The 16,368-nt window shown below is 36.2% G+C and overlaps 1 pseudogene; it reads right to left on the bottom strand.

The window, feature by feature from the left end:
* Positions 1 to 4,777: 4,777 nt before the first annotated feature.
* LOC149549338 (L-type lectin-domain containing receptor kinase SIT2-like) lies at positions 4,778 to 6,955 on the bottom strand (annotated as a pseudogene).
* Between the last annotated feature and the right edge of the window lie 9,413 nt (positions 6,956 to 16,368).

The raw sequence follows: 16,368 nt of genomic DNA, 5'->3' as shown, positions 1-16,368 counted from the left end.
AACTCCTCCTAAATGTGAGGTCTTAACACATTAAGGTAACGAGCAACCTTCTCCTTATTTGCTTGTGCATGCCCTGCCCTAATAAGGACTATGTAAAACTCCTCTATGTATTCCTGAATAGATTTTTCCACTTGCTTTAACCCTTGCATCTTCTTGAACAAATCAATCTTGTAATCAACAAGAATGAATTGCTTCTTTAGTTTGTCCACCATGCAATCTCATCTTGAGATTTTCTCCTTTTCTCTTCTATTTCTTTCCAACTGAACTTCTTGCCACCAAATTTTTCCATGGCCTTTCATTTTTTCCTTCACAAACTTAACCCTATCAGGGTGCCTGATATCCTCATACTCGAAATATTCCTCTAGCTCATTGATCCATTCGATCAACTCATCTGGGTTTAGATTTCCCAAAAGCATGTCAATGTCAAATTTAGGTCTTTTTCCTAGCTTAGCAATGGCCCTAAAAAGATTCTTCAATATCTTATTCAAGTTCATCATGATCAGATATATTAGATTTTCCAACTTCTTCAATATGTGTCAGTGGAACTAGTAGTGGTTGTGGTTGGAAATCTTGTAAATGCACTTGTGATGATGTTGCTTCCTAATTTTTGCCACCAAAATATGACATCAAGGTGCAAGTGTGCTTGGCTAGCCTTTCTTGACTTCCACCACATGTAGGACTTTTACCCTTGTTCATGTTTGACATCTCCAAAGAAATATAGGCTACCACAAAATTCAAGGTATTCAAAAATTGACAATCGACTATAGTCTATTACATATATTTATCTAAATAGTATTCATTGGTTGTTACATGACCTACACTTTAAAATATAGATGTCCTAAGTCTCCCTAGTTATTGTACTAGTCCCAATTGATAACTGACCACTAACAGTCTAACTTGTATCTACTACATATAAGAATGAACTAAAATTATAGAGAACATATAGATAGGGTTCTAAGTTACTTACCTTTGGCTAAAATGTAGTCATGGCACTCACAGCTTGCTCGAAAATGATCTCAGCAGTATGAAAATTTGAGACTTTGCAACTAAATACTGATTGGAATTGGGACAACCTACTTATCTATAAATGTATTTATACCACTCTTTTGTGGTGAAATCCATGGGAATATAATAGGACATACCAAATATTTGGCAATGCCCACCTAAGAAAAAATTGTATTCTAGAATTTCTATGGCAAATATGGTTTGTCCATTATACGGTCATGCATAATATAGATGGAAAATTTGAATTTTTGTGCATAAGCATATGCATATTTGGGTGGAAAATGTCATCCCTCTCCTAAAATATTTTTTAAAATCAAGGACGAATAATATCGAATTTGAAATCATAGGCGAAAGTGTTTAATTTTCCCTATGCTAAAAATATTTTTGATTGGCTACTTCATTTCAAAACATGATCTGATGACATAAATCCTTTATCAATGGGCCTAGGGGTTTATATTTGGTAAACTTGGGGCAACGCACCAACCCGCACATGTGTAAAAACTTTGCCAATTTGACATTGGTCTATGGGAAACAATCGTCATTTTGTGGTTATTCGCCATTATAGTGAACCTAGTTATTAATAAACAAGGATTTGTATGACATCAGGTATCTTTTTTAGAGTAAATTAAAAGCATAAATGTATGTTAGAATGGTTACATAATCAAGGCTTTCGCCACATGTAAAGAAAGAAAATAAACTTGCTACCATATATTAAAACTATAGTGAGCATAATAGGTGAGAGAGAGGTGGGGTTGAGGTGGAGAGGGATGGAGAGGGAGAGAAATAGGGAGAAGAAAAAGTTGAAGTGTGTGCATAATTCTTAATTGAAGCCATCACTTTTCCATCAAGATCTTTGTTGAACATGTATAATCATCTTGTTTTTAACATACTATCATTTGACTTTGATTGCTTCATTAATGTATGCAAAAATGAACCACATTTTTTTCCTAACTAACCTTCAAACCTCTTTAGCATACCCATTACACACTTAGATACAATTACTACTTATAATTGTGTATGAATGCATTGATATTCCTATGTGACCATAGTATATTTAGGCTGATAGGCTTATTACTATGAGACTTGCCACCAAAATGTTATGACTTACTGGCTTTGTCGGATGCCTAAAATGGGATTTTTATCACCCAAAATTGAATAGAAAACATAGTCAAAGAAAATATTATGCTCAAAATCCCATTTAAGGAGTGTATCGTTCTATGATACACAATGAACGCAAAACATAGAAGCATGACACAGGCTGTGAACCATTTGATAGAATGGGTCATTTAGCAAAATGTTTGACAACAAGTTGCAAATGGAGGGGCCACAACACAACTATGAAGATTAGATTTGGAATCATCCATTGCACGTTTAAGTCATTCAACATCTTTTCACTAAATAAATCAGGGATGACTATAATGCCTAATACCAATCGAATGCCTCTATCAGATGTCGGTCTGCAGTTTCATTGCAATGACCATGAAAATGGAAAAGTTTTTTAAAAAGTTTTATGTATTTTCTCTCAATGAAATGAATCTACATTCTAAAATTTTTTGCCACTTATGCCATATTATGGAAGCTTAGAAATTATATTAGAAGTGTGATGTTGATGTTAGAAGCACCATTGGTATCTACCTTGTAGATGCTTTGAGTGAATTTTTACTATTGCAATGATAGGAATCACAATCACAATTGAAACCTTAAAAAGGAATAATTAGTTTGTCCGCTAATGAGTTGTAAGTGTGATTGGTAATTACCCAAATCCTTCATTGGATAATTGATTTATATACTTCCTGCATATTAAGTATTAATTAAAAGATAAATTCAATTTTTCCAAAAAAATTATTAGAAACATTATATACACTTTTACTTCATTTGCATTTGATTGAAGAAAATGCAGATTCTCTTTTAAGAAAAGTTGATTTTGACATGTTTAAGAAGATCATTATAGATATAGATAGCTTTAACATATATGATTTTATGATTCATAAGTATAATTGAAGGATATGTTTTATGAAGTAGGAAAAAAATAATTAAAAATAATAATATAAAAAAACTATATTAGGAAATATTTGTATGAAGTTTCATTTAGGTATTATAATATAAGACATTTGAGGATGTGTGGTATTTTATTTTGGAATAAAGTCTTTTTTTTTTACCTTCAAATTTTAAGTAATATTGTACAAAGGAGGTTGAGATTTCTAAATTATATCTATGAATAATACCATTTAAAAAGATAATGATATTATGGATATTGATATTTTATTTATATTTTGTTTTAGTTTGTCAAATAAATAATAATGTAAACTTTAGTTAAAGAACAAAATAATAATAAAATTATTATTTTTAATAATTATTTATTTGTATTTCTTATTATTTATTATTTGATTTATTCATAGAATTATTTAGTCTTTGAATTTTGATGCATACAAACTATTCTAAAATGACTTTTAAGGGAATATTCGTATGGTTGTTCTTTCACTACACATCTTAACTTATCTCACTTGATTTGGACCAATGTGTTAATGGTAAATACAAAATGAAAATATTTCTCTTATTAATCTAAGATAAACTTTGGTCTACCATTATAATTGAATTAGATTAAGGGTAATGTCCATTAGATTATAGTTGTACTTTAAGATTGAAAGCAAGGTTATGAGGGTTAAGGTTTTATTAATAATAGAGTTAAAAATATTATCGTGGTTAAATTTTATGATTATTTGTATTTTTCTTAGTGATATAAATGAATTACATTTTAAAACAAATCTAGTAGATATATAGATGTACAATATGTCAAATATTCAATGTAATTCATTTATATCAATAAATATGAGAATTGGAAATTGAGAACTTGAAAGAACGTCAATTTAGGGAAAACTACACAAACCCATTTTAAAAACATAGAATGGATTTCATATCTATATTGCATTGTTAAATTTTTTCTCTTATAATTTAAATATTATTTCCATTAAAATATTAATTATTTAATAAAATATAATTATATAATAGTATATTATTTGTAATATACATTTTAATTGATATAAAATGAAAGTTTTGCATTTTTGAAATTAAAATATATAGCGATTGAATATTGTTTTTGACAAATAGACCTTCATTATTAATTTATGGTTTTAAAATATATAATCTAGAAAATATATATCTATAAAAGAGTCAAATATTATATCTAAAAAAATAAAATTAACGTACCTATAATATAAAAGAAAATGTTAATAATATAACATTATTTAAAATGTCCAGTAGTATTGCAATTTCAATATAATACTAATGATAATAGAATTTTCTTTAAATATTATATGCTATACCTAAATAATATATTTATAATGACCTCTCGTCAATCATAATTAGAAGGGTAGGGAGAAATAGGGAGGGCTAAGGGGATAGAGCTTACGAGACTTAATAAGATGAATAACATGCAGAGAGAAGAGAGGTGAAAAGATTGATATTGATAAAAAATAATGAGGAGGAAATAGAAAGATAGAATGTATATGTATGAAGAAGATAACTATGAAGGAAAACACAAAAAAAACAAGGAAGTGGGAGGGAGAGGAATATGAGAGAGGAGACCAGAGGAGATGAAGATACATAATAAAGTTTTTTGAGGTTATAGATAGTATATAGATAGATTTACATGGATGTACAAAGAGAACAATAGCAACAGGAAGCCACGAAAACATCGATCTTATGCATCTGTGATGCGACTGTAATATGGTGCAGACTTGCATAAACTGAGCACTGCCTGATTTCGCATAACCTATCTTGCGTCCAAAGACTCCGAAATGGAAGCGTCACTGCTGTGGATATAATCTTGAACTGACTTGGTAGCACTGCGTGGTGAGCTCAACTCCAAACTAAAACGGCCATAAAAACCTGGAATCGGAGCTTCTTCTGCAAATATTTGCACAACTTGTCTCATTCCAAACCTGCCTTCAGCCTGACGATTAGAACATATCAGACCCAGTTTCAGCACCCTCTCCATCTCACCTTCAACATATTGTCCACCTAGACTCGGGTCTGCTGCATCCATCAGACTGCTTTTCGCATGAAGATCTCTCACCCAATCCACCATGACCGTCTGACCAGGTTGGAGAGAGGGATCGAAGGGCCTCCTTCCGCATACAACTTCCAACATAAAAATACCACAACTGAACACATCTGTGGCTGGGCTCGCCTTTCCTGTGTGCATAAGCTCCGGTGCGATGTATCCCAGTGTTCCAACCACACGAGTAGTCTGCGAGTTCTCGTTGTGCTCGTACAGACGGGCGAGACCAAAATCCCCTAGCTTCCCATTCAGCTCTGAGTCTAACAGAACATTGCTGGACTTGATGTCTCTGTGCACTACGCATTTCTCCCACTCTTCATGAAGATACAACAAACCTGCAGCCACATCTCTGATGATACTGTACCTCCGATCCTAGTCGAGAATCTTCTTTGGGTTTCCGAATATCATCTTGTCCAGGCTTCCATTTGGCAGGTACTCATATACTATGAACAGCTCCTTTTTCCGCCTGCAGAAGCCTTTGATCTGCACAAGATTTCGATGTTGAAGCCGACCAAGACTGGAGATCTCTGCAATGAATTCCTTCATCCCATCATCAGTTTGTCTACAAATACATTTCACTGCTACTTGGATGCCGCTTGAGGGAAGGACTCCTCTGTATACCCTACCGAAACCCCCGGATCTCAAAATTTCTTCCTCTCTGAAGCCCTTGGTTGCAGCAAAGAGGTCTTTGTAGTTAAACCTGTGAGGCCAATACTCCACCTCCCACTCTTCGATCATATCTCTGTACCGGTTTATCTTCGACTGCACAAGGCATCCTGCCACCACCGGGAGAATGACGAGGACGCAAAGAATGATAATAGGAGACGTCAATTTGGAGTTGGAGCTCTTGGACTTCCTGTGTGAGAAGGATGGAAAACTAGATGTATTCAGGGACGGGGAAATTCCATTTGTAGTAAAACTCCATGACAGGATGTAATCCTCTTCATATATTCTTTCCGTAGCTGGTGAGAAACCAACATACATATCTTCTTCTACAATGTTGGACAGGGACATATTTTCCATATATAATAGTAGTTTTTGTGGGCGATCTAGACCAGCCTCCGTAATGGTGACTTTGAGCTCCTTGTGAAGACTGTCACAGTCAATCCAAACTTGAATGTTTCGTTCACTTTTGAGATCCAAATCCGTGAATCGGGTGCTGTTAATCCAGTATCCTGCAGGTGTAGAGTTAACAGACCTGAGATCGTTGAGATCCACGCCGACGTGATTGTCGTCGATGTTCTTTGATGCGTCGAACTCGACTACAAACAGATGATTTGAGGCCTCACCCAGAACTGATAGATTGCTAATTAAGGGAAGGTTCACACTTGGGAAGAGACATCTGTTGGGTGTTATCATAAACGCCAGTCCGAACCCAGATTGTGAAGCAGGAGAAGGAACAATGCTAAACACAAAATTTGTGCTGAAGGAGAAAGTACAATTCCGATATTTCATACGCACGGCATGTGGATAGACAGCACGGCCCAACATAAATATGAATCGACAATTGAGGGAGATGGCATTGGACTGCATTGAAGTATCCCCATACAATTCGAGGGTGGAGGCGTTGAATTGGCTGAACATAAAATTTGTATGAGCTTGGACAAGAAGCAAGGTGAGGAAGAGGAAACGTAGAAGAACCTCGTTCAAGCCTTCCACTCTCGAGCTCCAGCTCGACTTTGATAACCTGCTGGAACATAATGACCAACAACGTATCAAAATCCAAATAAAAGGTTCAAAGAGAATGGCCAACAGGTTGAAATAATATAATTCTTCCCGTAGGAGCAGAATTGAAATAGAAATACACCTCATAATGGGAAAATAAATTTGAGGATATAAAGCTTACAAAATGGTGCAGATTTACCTTTTATTGTATCGCAATTTTTCCATTGATTCTGGGTGTTGTCCCTTCTCACGCCTTACCTCTCGGGGTTTTTCTCAATACAAACACGGTGCACAACTAAAGCAAAACCGAAAGATTCATGTATTGTGGCGGATTCCACGCGTTTCAATGCAGACCTGAGCTCGAGTACCCGTACACTTCAATTAATAGTAACAAGGGTTTTGACGGAGCACGCTTTTGACATAAGGTTGGCTATCTAAGAACGTAATGAAGTCGTGCAACAATGACAACAGAATTGTTCAAAACATTTTAAATATTAATAAGAGTTACAAAGATTAACTTTTTAATATCATTTGTAGGGGTAATATTAAAGTAATAGATAGAAAGGAAAATATAATAATAGTAATAATCAAATGTGAGAACCATTTTGTATACTTTCAAAAGAATAATAAATAATTGAAACAAAAAGTATTATAGACAATGAAGGTAAGGATAAGCATCTTTAGGTTTTAGTTTATTTTATAGAGTACATAGATATGTATTTTAATAAAATGATGTTTTACGAAATATGTTATTTAAGGGGGTTTTTCCATGCATATCTTGTGTAATCTTTATGTTTATGCGTGCATGACTCTCATGTTAATTATTTATATCTTATTTATTTATATAAGGGTTAATTCTAATATTGTAAATTCTAACAAGAAAAACATAGGTACATTTGATATACCCTTATCTATGGAAATTACTCCTAGCTTGATGTAGGATTGATGATGAAATGACTAAATTGTTTTCCCCACACTATTATTGAAGAAAACCTATTAGATGTTGGACATTTTACCTACTCATCATCTAATCCTTAGCAATAGTATTGTTTTCTTTTAACCATTGGAAATAGGTTGATCTCTAGAGTATAGAGGTATTGTGGTTTGATTTTTTAACTTTTCCTATAATTGAGGATTCCTCATTAGATTTTTGAAATGGGATACTTAAACCATTCATGACCTTCATAGTTTGAGTTCTTTATTTAAGAAGATAGAATAACTTAGCATCAATAGAAATCTTTACTTTTTTTAACAATCAATTCCCTCTAGTTGATCCTGTTTGCAGTCCCCACTTTTTTATATTTTAACATACAATCCCTAGAGGTGAAAACTATAGGATTACGTAGAACATAAATCTTTATTTGAATTTAAAATAGAAGCCTAAAAATATAAATATTCCTAGAGTTCCCAATTTTATTTTAAATGTTGAACCATATAGATTCCAAGGGTGGATTTGAAAGCGTTAACCATATTTACTCAAGATGATAGAGTTTTTGAAAGTATTGATAATGCAATTTCCAAGGGAAGATGAGAAAAATATTGCCATGTCAATAGTGTTAGGATTGAGGAACATTGGGGGGTGACTTAGTGCTCTAAACTTGTTAACCATATTAAACGTATTGTAAAACCATAACCCAACTACAACTAAAACTAATTAGCAAAACCATAAACAACGTACCCACAACATTATGACACCATAATGTTTTTGCAAAAACCATGTTAGTGGGAAAGCCACAGTAGGGATGGAATTCAAAAATGATCACTCTATTGAAATAATAACCTTTTTAAGGTTTGAGTACAAGAGGGCAGTGTAGTTACATTCAGGCACACTTCCTAGAACTCACTACTTAGGTTACAACATATGAAGTTTTCTTGCAATGACAAATGATTGGACTACAATCCAAAATAGTAAAATGAGAAACAACATCAACTATGCATATACATTTTCATGTATGTAGATTATAAAATCATCAATTTGACATTCGTAATCAAGTTACTCACACACAAATCATGTCAACATACCATCTTTGCACTTTTCTCTTTTTTTAAATATCAAATCAACTCAAAAACTCAATCTTATATACCAGATCTTATAAAAATAATAACTCAGTTGGTTGGCCTTAAGAACATAAATAATCACATATGTTGACTAAATTAGTAACTAGATCTTCAAGTTAACCTTCACTAAATATATAGATATTATTAATCATGTTGGCTCTATCAATTATAATCTCAAATTGATCGACCATCAAGCTATTAGGATCCTTGATTGATCTAATAACTATTTGAGACTATTATATTCACACTTAAATAACACTCTAAATGTCATAACTCACTCAAATGATAACAAGCATATAATAACATAGTATATGCCCTAGATCTAGAGCCATATCCTAGTTGTTTGACTTAAAATAAAACTTTTATGTACATATTGATTCATGTATTATAACTTGTAGGCTCGCCTTATTCTACCACACTTAGCTAATTTATCAATCCCACCTTTGATATAGCCAAAATATATGGAAAGTGATTAATAGAATCCTGTATGGTTTCCATCAATGAAAACCTACAAGATATGATATGAATGTCTCTTTCCAATAAATAGTAGGGTTTTCTCAAAGCATTCTCCTTAAGTTCAACTATATTAAACACTATAATAATTGTACAAGAAGAAATTACTTGATGATAAAGGGTTCCAAACCATTTATAGTGAAGCCTTTTTTAGAGATATGAGAGAAGTAGATTATCACCCCAAATAGAAGTGGTGATGGCATTGAAGTAAAGATACATATATTTATCATAGTGAGGCACCTCACCCAAGTTGATGGATGGTCGAAGGCTCAAAACCTTATCCAACTTATTTTCCTTTATATGTTGAGATTAATCTCGTAGAGATTCATGATTAATCTTTCAAAATCAAGAACAAAAAATTATTTGTTGGTATTTGTCTTATTCCCTTCAAGAAATGTTTTTGTTCCAAAAGTGGTCATTCAATTTCTTTCCTTTCCATGCTTGCATCTGATTATAAGATTTATAAGGAAAGAAATATTTTATGGAGCTACCAATTAATTGTTGCTAATAAGTCTATCTTAGTACAACTATTATGTGTCGCACATAGATAAGTAGGGGATCTAAATTTCAAATAAATATTATTGAATAAACAACCTTATCAAGATCAGTGGATTTAATCTATTTCAGCATTGATCATACATTTTCATATGAATAGGGACATTTTTTCAAGAAGAGCGGTATAAATATAACATTGACAAAAGATATTAGTGTATTAGTGAGAGGAAATTAATTAGTGAAAAATGTAGGTAATAGAGTAAAACTCCATTAAAGTGGAATATGTGGATTGTAGATTTGTCTTGTCAATTAGTTTTATTTTATATTGAATGTAATACATTTTAATATAACAATGTTGTAGTAAAATTTCATCACAATCAAAAAGGTGTCTTCTATCTCTTTTTCTTTCTATCTTTACGTATATGCATATGGATATGAATGTGTATATGTAAATGCATATGCATATGAACATGCACATGGATGTATCTATATATGTATATGAATGTGTGTGTGTGGGGGGGGGGGGGGGGGGGACGAGGAGGTAATTATTAAATTAATAAAGTGATACATTTTATAAAGTCATTAAATAAAACAATCTTCTAGAGGTTGCTGGAAGAAGCGGAGAAAAAATTAAAAAGGAGGCTGACCTATCGAGAAAAAAAAAAGAATAAATAGCCAATGAGGGCTCATTGCCTATCATTGAGATTTATTATTGTTTTTTTCTTATGTGCGTTGTGGAGCCTAGGGTTTCTGTAAGTAGTCACAATTGGCCATTGAGAATGAAAACTCTCAATTGGTATGCAATTTTGAGGGTGTGAAAGATCACCTGAATTATTGCAGCTGTGGGAAGGATATTTTAGTCCTTTCACTTGTGCTTAATTGTTGGTTTGGAGTTTCAAGTGGAGTTACACTTTCACCTTCTTTAGCAGTCAGTCTCCAGTATTTGATCAATCTAGGTTCTTCATTTCAGTTTGTAGTTGTAACAAGTTCTCAATTGTATACAGCCAGTTAGGGTTTGTTATAATGTGCCATGTCATAATGTTTCAGTGCTAAAAATTGCATATCATATGTAAAAACATTTTGGTGATCATTGAATGAATATATTGGCACTATTTTACATCAGTTATTTAAGCAAAAAAAAAAAATCAATTTAGCAATATACTTTCAGCAATGTATTAAATTTATGGTTTTTTAGTGGCCTATTGGTAACGGTCACTATAGTGGTATCAGAGCAGGTTTCTTGCCATCCTGATAGGGTTTATCTAGCCAATTTACATAGGGAACCAGCATAACTAAGAATATGGATGAGAGATGTTCTCAAAGCCCATCCAAAAGTGTGCGAGATGATGAGACTTTATAGCATCATGAGAGGCTTCTACAGTCAATAGAGGTAAGTACACGGGCAATGATGGTTATGATGCAACATTTGATTGGGGAAAATAAGAGAAATAATCATAATAATGACCAGGATGGCAAGATTCATGTGTTGAAGGCTATCTGTAATGGTGATGTCAGGACTATCTCATTTAGGTGGTTGGAGAGATTAGCCAAGCATAATAATATAGAGTGGCCGGCAATATGCGCCTTGATGCCTACCTAGGAGGAGCAACATAAGACTAAATATCATCTAGATATTCAAAAATTGAGAATCAAGTATGAGAAGGTATTCAGTGAGATTCCACCAGGCAGGCAACCAGACAGAGGTATAGAGCACATTATCGAGCTGGAGGAAGGTGCTAAGCTTGTCATGATCACACCATACCGGCACCCAAAATGACTCAAAGATGAGATCGAGAGGACCATCAAGGAGTTGCTAGCAATGGGACACATTAGACCAAGTAAGTCACCTTTTGCATATTCTGTTGTTTTGGTAAAAAAGAAGGATGGAACTCTACGAATGTGTATTGATTATAGGGTGTTGAATAAGAGAACTATAAAGAACAAGTATCCCATCCCACGCATCGATGAGCTAATAGACAAATTGCACGGGGCTTGTCATTTCACAAAAATTGATTTGAGATCAAGCTATCACCAGATCAGAGTTCAAGAGCAAGATATTGAAAAAAATGCTTTCAGATGTCATTGTGGGCATTTTGAGTTTGTAGTCATGGCTTTTGGTTTGACTAATGCACCTGCCACTTTTCAGTCCACTATGAACAAGGTCTTCCACCATCAGTTCAGGAAATTTGTGTTGGTATTCTTTGATTATATTTTGATCTATAGCAGGGCATGGCAAGAACATTTAGAGCACTTGGAGATAGTATTGAGCATTTTACAGAGGGGGTCCTTGTATGCCAAGGAGTCCAAATGTGATTTGGGGATGACAAAATTGTTGTATCTTGGACACATCATTAGTGCAGAAGGAGTACGAATGGATCCTGAAAAGATTCGCACTATTGTTGATTGGCCACCACCAGAGAACCTTACATGGTTAAGGGGGTTCCTTGGTCTATGTGGATTCTATCGCAGGTTTGTCAATGGCTACTCATGACATGCAACACCCATGATAGATTTTTTTGAAGAAAGGGGGATTTGTGTGGACTTAGGAGGCACAAGACTTTTTTATACGGTTCAAGGAAATAATGACTACATGTCCAGTATTAACATTGCCTGATTTCATGAAGCCATTTGAGCTTCAATGTGATGCTTCTATAGAGGGAGTCGGTGTTGTACTCTTGCAGGACAAGCATCCTATAGCTTATGAGAGCAAGAAACTCAGATGGCCTAAGAGATCATTCAGCATATATGATAAGGAGATGTTGGCCATCATACATGCCTTGGCCAAATTCAGACAATATCTTGTGGGCAGCAAATTTTGTATTCAAACTGATCATAATAGTTTGAGGCATTTTTTGGGACAGCGGGACCTAAATGATCGTCAGCAAAAGTGGGTGGGCAAGTTATAGGCATATGATTTTGATATCACATATGTTAAGGGGACATAGAATATTATTGCAGAGGCTTTATCCTGTAGGCCACACCTCACTTCTATGATTCAGATATCAGAGGATTGGTGACACTTGATTGTAGCAGAATATGCTAAAGACTTGTGGGCCTCTGCTATAGTGGAGGGAGCAACAATCAACACCAGATACACTCTCATAGATGATTTGATCATTTATAAGAATAGGATTTACTTAGGAAAGTGAAGTAGTTGATTTTGAGAGCATTCCATAATTCACCTACAACAGGCCATCCTGGGTATTTCAAGACTTACAAGTTAGTACGAGAACAATTCACTTGGAAGGGACTTAAGGCTGATGTTTTATAGTATGTGTGTGAGTGTCATGTTTTCCAGCAAAATAAACAAGAGCACACTTATCCAATAGGGCTCCTACAGCCACTTCCTATTCCTGATAGGAAGTGGGAGTGCATCTTTATGAATTCTATCATGGGCTTGCCCAGGGCCCAGGGGCGCGATTGTATTTATGTGGTGGTGGATAGGCTAACAAAATATGCTCACTTCTTCCCTATCGTTGCTATATACACAGCAACTCAGGTGGTGGAGGTTTTCTTTAGGGAAGTTTTTAGATTACATGGTTTGGTTCTAAGCATTGTGAGTGATAGGGACAGCCACTTCATGAGTCACTTTTGGCAGGAGATATTTCGGTTGTGTGGCATTGAGCTTACACCTAGCACTAGTTATCACCCATAGGCCGATGGTCAAACAGAGATTGTAAATAAATGGGTGGAAGGGTATTTGAGGAATTATGTGGCAGATCAACAGCGAGCTTGGGTCAGATGGGTATATCTCTATGAGTATTGTTACAATACTACATATCATATGACTATACAAATGACACCCTTCATGGCACTTTATGGTTATGAGGCACCTAGTTTCTTAGATTTTTTGTTGGGAGATTGTCGAGTACCCCGTGCAAGTGAACTATTATAGGAAAGTAAGGATATAGTTGCTACTCTCAGAGACAACATTGCTAGAGCTCAGAACCAGCAAAAGCAGTATGCAAACAAGAAGAGGACTAAGCGTAGTTTTGAGGTAAATGATATGGTTTACCTCATGTTGTATCCATATAAGCAGTCCACTCTCAAGAAGAGTGGTGCAGAGAAACTCAAGCCACACTATTATGGACCATTCAGGATCATCAGGTGAGTGGGTGAAGTGGCTTATGAGTTGGAGCTTCCCACAGATAGTAGAGTGCACAATGTGTTTCGTGTATCACGCCTCAAAAAGGCATTGGGTCAGAATGTGATGCCTTCTGCAGTATTACCTCCCTTGGATGATGAGGGGAAATTGATCCTAGTACTAGAATCCATTCTGGATAGTAGAGAGAAGTAGCTTGCAAGAGAGTAATCGGAGAGTATCTGGTTAAGTGGAAAGATTTACCTATTGAAGATGCTACTTGGGAGGGAGAAGTGATTTTGCAGCATCCAGCATTAAGAGGGGCGGACCTGTAATGTCCCTATTTTTGGAGGAGTTAATTATTAACTTAATAAAGTGATATATTTTATAAAGTCATTAAATAAAACAATCTTCTAGAGGCTGTTGGAAGAAGTGGAGAAAAAATTAAAAAGGACGTCGACCTATCGAGAAAAAAGAGGAATAAATAGGCATTGAGGGCTCATTTCCTATCATTGAGATTTATTATTGATTTTTGCTTATGTGTGTTGTGGAGCCTAGGGTTTCTGCAAGTAGTCACAATTGGCCATTGAGAACGAAAACTCTCAATTGGTATGCAATTTTGAGGGTGTGAAAGATCACCTGAATTATTGTAGCTATGAGAAGGATATTTCAGTCCTTTCACTTATGCTTAATTTCTGGTTTGGAGTTTCAAGTGGAGTTGCACTTTCACCTTCTTCAGCAGTCAGTCTCTAGTATCTGATCAATCCAGGTTCTTCATTTCAATTTGTAGTTGTAACAAGTTCTCAATTGTATATAGCCAGTTAGGGTTTGTCTGTAATGTGCCATGTCATAATGTTTTAGTGCTAAAAATTGCATATCATATGTAAAAACATTTTGGTGATCATTGAATGAATATATTGGCACTATTTTACATCAGTTATTTAAGCAGAAAAAATTCTTAATTCAGCAATGTATTAAATTTAGTGTTTTTTAGTGGCCTGTTGGTAAGGGTCACTACAGTGAGAAGCCTCTCCTGATGTTGTAACCATCAGTTAAGCCCAAACTATTAGTAAACAGCACCTCCCTGTGTTAAGGGGGCAACCCCAAGATAGCCTTACTGGTGAGGACTCTAGACACGTGGTAGCGACAAATCGCATGGACAGACCTACATCACCTTCCCGTTAGGGGCCCACTTTGGGGACATCACAACCCACCACGCTCTACGGGTCTCGACCTCGAGACCTTTGGCTCTGATACCAAGTTAGTAACCGTTGCACCAAAAGTCCGAACTGTTAGTAAATGGCACCTCCCCGTGTTAAGGGGGCAACCCCAGGGCAGCCTCGCTAGTGAGGACCCCAGACACGTGGTAGCAACAAACTGCATGGACAGACCTACGTCACCTTCCGTTAGGGGCCCATTCTAGGGACATCACAACCCACCACGCTCCGCGAGTCTCAACCTCGAGACCTCCAACTCTGATACCAAGTTAGTAACCGTTGCACCAAAAGCCTAGACTATTAGTAAATGGCACCTCCCCATGTTAAAGGGGCAACCCCAGGATAGCCTCGCTTGTGAGGACCCCGGACATGTGGTAGTGACAAACTGCATGGATAGACCTATGTCACCTTCCATTAGGGGCCCACTCTAGGGACATCACAGCCCACCACGCTCTACGAGTCATGACCTCGAGACCTCCGGCTCCAATACAAAGTTAGTAACCGTTGCACCAAAAGCCCGGACTGTTAGTAAACGGCACCTCCTTGTGTTAAGGGGACAACCCCAGGATAGCCTCGCTAGAGGACCCCAAACACGTGGTAGCGACAAACTGCATGGACAGACCTACATCACCTTTCATTAGGGGCGCACTCTGGGAACATCACAGCCCACCATGCTCCGCGGGTCTGGACCTCGAGACCTCCAGCTCTGATATCAAGTTTGTAACCATTGCACCAAAAGCCTGGACTGTTAATAAACGGCACCTCCCCATGTTAAGGGGGCAACCCCAGGACAACCTCGCTAGTGAGGACCTTGGACACATGGTAGCGACAAACCGCACGGATAGACCTACGTCACCTTCCATTAGGGGCCCACTTTGGGGACATCACAGCCCATCACGCTCCGCGGGTCTCGACCTCGAGACCTCCGTCTCTGATACCAAGTTAGTAATTGTTGCACCAAAAGCCCAGACTATTAGTAAATGACACCTCCCCATGTTAAGGGGGCAACCCCAGGACAGCCTCGCTAGCGAGGACCCCGGACACATGGTAGCGACAAATCGCATCGACAGACCTACGTCACCTTCTGTTAGGGGCCCACTCTGGGGACATCATCGGGGGGGGTTGTGTGTGTGTGTGTGTGTATATATATATATATATATAATGCATACATACATACACCTTTCTTATTGCAAAAAGAACATGAGTCTTCTCTTAATGGACCCTAAAAATATTTCACCTTCAGAGGATTTATTTTAACCTTGTTAGAATCCCTA

Source organism: Cupressus sempervirens, chromosome 7 (genome assembly GCF_028749045.1).
Source record: "Cupressus sempervirens isolate cs-2001-9-10 chromosome 7, ASM2874904v1, whole genome shotgun sequence".
In the NCBI taxonomy this organism is placed as follows: domain Eukaryota; kingdom Viridiplantae; phylum Streptophyta; class Pinopsida; order Cupressales; family Cupressaceae; genus Cupressus; species Cupressus sempervirens.
The sequence above is the reverse complement of the archived record's forward strand: the minus strand, read 5'-3'. Positions and strand labels throughout refer to the sequence as shown.